The sequence below is a fragment of the Arachis stenosperma genome, chromosome 3 (genome assembly GCF_014773155.1).
Source record: "Arachis stenosperma cultivar V10309 chromosome 3, arast.V10309.gnm1.PFL2, whole genome shotgun sequence".
Lineage (NCBI taxonomy): Eukaryota > Viridiplantae > Streptophyta > Magnoliopsida > Fabales > Fabaceae > Arachis > Arachis stenosperma.
The window spans coordinates 137,816,283-137,820,702 of NC_080379.1; the positions used below are offsets into that span (position 1 = coordinate 137,816,283).

General features: G+C 39.5%; 1 non-coding gene across 1 annotated transcript; it reads right to left on the reverse strand.

Moving 5' to 3' along the window:
- Positions 1 to 3,677: 3,677 nt before the first annotated feature.
- On the reverse strand, positions 3,678 to 3,785 carry LOC130971624 (small nucleolar RNA R71). Its single transcript, XR_009082836.1, has one exon. It is a non-coding gene; the product is annotated as a small nucleolar RNA R71 (small nucleolar RNA).
- Positions 3,786 to 4,420: the final 635 nt, after the last annotated feature.

Below are 4,420 nucleotides of genomic sequence, written 5' to 3' on the forward strand. Positions count from 1 at the left end.
AACAATTTAAGTTTGGTGTTGTGATGAGCGGATAATTTGTACGCTTTTTGGCATTGTTTTGAGTATGTTTTTAGTATCTTTTAGTTAGTTTCTATTATATTTTTATTAGTTTTTAGTTAAAAATCACTTTTCTGGACTTTACTATGAGTTTGTGTGTTTTTCTGTGATTTCAGGTATTTTCTGGCTGAAATTGAGGGATCTGAGCAAAAATCTGATCCAGAGACTCAAAAGGACTGCAGATGCTGTTGGATTCTGACCTCCCTGCACTCGAAGTGGATTTTCTGGAGCTACAGAAGCCCAATTGGCGCGCTCTTAACGGCGTTAGAAAGTAGACATCCTGGGCTTTCCAGCAATATATGATAGTCCATACTTTGCCCAAGATTTGATGGCCCAAAATGGCGTTCAAAGTCACCTCAAGAAATTCCAGCGTTAAACGCCGGAACTGGCACCTAAATGGGAGTTAAACGCCCAAACTGGCATAAAAGCTGGCGTTTAACTCCAAGAAGAGTCTCTACACGAAAATGCTTCATTGCTCAGCCCAAGCACACACCAAGTGGGCCCGGAAGTGGATTTTTATGTCATTTACTCATCTCTGTACACCCTAGGCTACTAGTTTTCTATAAGTAGGACCTTTTACTATTGTATTTTCATCTTTGATCACTTTAGATCTCTTGATCATCTTTGGACATTTAGTTCTTAGATCACTGGGAGGCTGGCCATTCGGCCATGCCTAGACCTTGTTCTTATGTATTTTCAACGGTGGAGTTTCTACACACCATAGATTAAGGTGTGGAGCTCTGCTGTACCTCGAGTATTAATGCAATTACTATTGTTCTTCTATTCAATTCCGCTTGTTCTTGTTCCAAGATATCACCTGTTCTTCAACTTGATGAATGTGATGATCCGTGACACTCATCATCATTCTCACTTATGAACAAAGTGATTGACAACCATTCTTGTTCTACAAGCATACGAGGCTTAGTGAATATCTCTTGGATTCCTGATAACACGATGCATGGTTGATCGCCTGACAACCGAGTGCTCGCCTGACAAACGAGCCAGCCATTCCGTGAGATCAGAGTCTTCGTGGTATAGGCGAGAACTGATGGCGGCATTCAAGAGAATCCGGAAGGTCTAACCTTGTCTGTGGTACTCTGAGTAGGATTCAATGATTGAATGACTGTGACGTGCTTCAAACTCCTAGCAGGCGGGGCGTTAGTGACAGACGCAAAAGGATCGATGGATTTTATTCCGGCCTGACCGAGAACCGACAGCTGATTAGCCATATGCTGTGACAGAGCATGGGAACATTTTCACTGAGAGGATGGGAGGTAGCCACTGACAACGGTGAAACCCTACATGAGCTTGCCATGGAAAGGAGTAAGAAGGATTGGATGAAGGCAGTAGGAAAGCAGAGAGACGGAAGGGAAGGCATCTTTATACACTTATCTGAAGCTCTCATCAATGATATACATAAGTATCTCTATCTTTATCTTTATGTTTTATTCATCATCTATACCCATTTGAGTCTGCCTGACTGAGATTTACAAGGTGACCATAGCTTGCTTCATACCAACAATCTCCGTGGGATCGACCCTTACTCACGTAAGGTATTACTTGGACGACCCAGTGCACTTGCTGGTTAGTTGTGCGAAGTTGTAGTGATCACAATTTCGTGCACCAAGTTTTTGGCGCCGTTGCCGGGGATTGTTTGTGTATGGACAACTGACGGTTCATCTTGTTGCTTAGATTAGGTATTTTTCTTCAGAGTTCTTGAGAATGAATTCTAGTGTTTCATGATGATCTGTTGAAATCTGGCTGGCTGAGAAGCCATGTCTAATTTCATTGGACCGAGGTTTCAACTGATCATCACAATAGCTTGTTGATCTCTATCAATCTTGCTATTGGAGCAATGATCTGCTAAGGCTTGGCTGGCCATTGGCCATGTCTAGTGTTTTGGACCGAAGCTTTCTTTGAAAGCTTGGCTGGCTGTGAAGCCATGTCTAATTCCTGGACCGGAGTCTTAGACTAGCATTGCAATGATTCCTGGAATCCAAACTGAGAATTCTGAAACCTTTATTTTCTATTTCCATATAATTTTCGAAAAAAGCACAAAAAAATTTTAAAAAATCATAAAAACCAAAAATACTTTATGTTTCTTGTTTGAGTCTAGTGTCTAAACTTAAGTTTGGTGTCTTGCATACCTTGTTTATTTGATTTTGGTTCTATTTTCAAGTCAATAGTACAGGGAACTGAAGATTCAGAACATGCAGCAGAGGAATTACACAGAAAAACTGGGCGTTCAAAACGCCCAGTGAAGAAGGATAGACTGGCGTTTAAACGCCAGCCAGGGTACTTGGTTGGGCGTTTAACGCCCAAAGAGGTAGCATTTTGGGCGTTAACCGCCAGAATGGATACCATTCTGGGCGTTTAACGCCAGGATGGCACTAGGGGGAAGATTTTGTTTTCAAAATCAATTTTTTTCAAGTTTTCAAAGTTTTTCAAAATCAAATCTTTTTCAAATCATATCTTTTCAATCAAATGTTTTCAAAATCAATTTCTTTCCTTTTTCAAAGATACTTACTAACAATTAATGATTTAATTGAACATCTCAAGATTGTTGCCTTTTCTGTTGAGAAAGGTTTAATGTTCAAATCATATTTTTTCTTGTTAGGCAAGTCATTAATTTTTAAAATCATATCTTTTAAAATTGTTTTCAAACCATATTTTTTTAAATTTTGTTTTCAAATCAAATCTTTTCAATCATATCTTCTTAACCACATCTCTTTCAAAATAGTTTTCAATCAAATCTTCTTAATTTCTAATTTCAAATTCTTTTTCAAAAATCACTTGATTTCTTTTTCACTTTGAATTTTCGAAAATTATCAATCAATTTTTCAAAATGTTTTCAAAATCTTTTTAATTGAATTTTCGAAAATCTTCTTCCTCTCTTCCCACATCCTTCTATTTATGGAGTACTACTCCTTCTTAATGCACAATTCGAACTTCATCTAATTAAAGTTCGAATTCTTCCCCTTCTTCTTTCTTCTATTTTTCTTTTCCTCTGACACCTCAAGGAATCTCTATACTGTGACATAGAGGATTCCATATTTTCTTGTTCTCTTCTCTTTCATATGAGCAGGAGCAGAGACAAAGGCATTCTTGTTGAAGCTGACCCTGAACCTGAAAGGACCTTGAAGCGGAAGCTAAGAGAAGCTAAGGCACAACTCTCTGTTGAGGACCTGACCGAATTCTTCAAAGAAGAAGAACCCATGGCAGCCGAAAACAACAACAATGCCAACAATGCAAGGAAGGTGCTGGGTGACTTTACTGCACCTACTCCCGACTTCTATGGGAGAAGCATCTCTATCCCTGCCATTGGAGCAAACAACTTTGAGCTTAAGCCTCAGTTAGTTTCTCTAATGCAACAGAATTGCAAGTTCCATGGACTTCCAATGGAAGATCCTCATCAGTTTTTAGCTGAGTTCTTGCAAATCTGTGACACAGTCAAGACTAATGGGGTTGACCCTGAGGTCTACAGACTGATGCTATTCCCTTTTGCTGTAAGAGACAGAGCTAGAATATGGTTGGACTCACAACATAAAGACAGCCTGGACTCTTGGGAAAAGCTAGTCAATGCCTTCTTGGCAAAATTCTTTCCACCTCAGAAATGGAGTAAGCTTAGAGTGGAAGTCCAAACCTTCAGACAGAAGGATGAAGAATCCCTCTATGAAGCTTGGGAAAGATACAAACAATTGATCAGAAAATGTCCTTCAGACATGCTTTCTGAATGGAGCATCATAAGTATTTTCTATGATGGTCTCTCTGAACTATCCAAGATGTCTTTGGATAGCTCTGCTGGAGGATCTCTTCATCTGAAGAAGACGCCTACAGAGGCTCAAGAGCTAATTGAAATGGTTGCAAATAACCAATTCATGTACACTTCTGAAAGAAATCCTGTGAACAATGGGACTAGTCAGAAGAAAGGAGTTCTTGAGATTGACACTCTGAATGCCATATTGGCTCAGAACAAGATATTGACTCAGCAAGTCAATTTGATTTCTCAAAGCCTGTCTGGAATGCAAAATGCACCAAGCAGTACTAAGGATGCTTCATCTGAAGAAGAAGCTTATGATCCTGAGAACCCTTCAATGGAAGAGGTGAATTACCTAGGAGAACCCTATGGAAACACCTATAATTCTTCATGGAGAAATCACCCAAATTTTTCATGGAAGAATCAAGAGAGACCTCAACAAGGTTTCAACAACAACAATGGTGGAAGAAACAGGTTTAGCAATAGCAAACCTTTTCCATCATCTTCTCAGCAACAGACAGAGAACTCTAAGCAGAACCCCTCTGACTTAGCAACCATGGTCTCTGATCTAATCAAAACCACTCAAAGTTTCATGACTGAAACAAG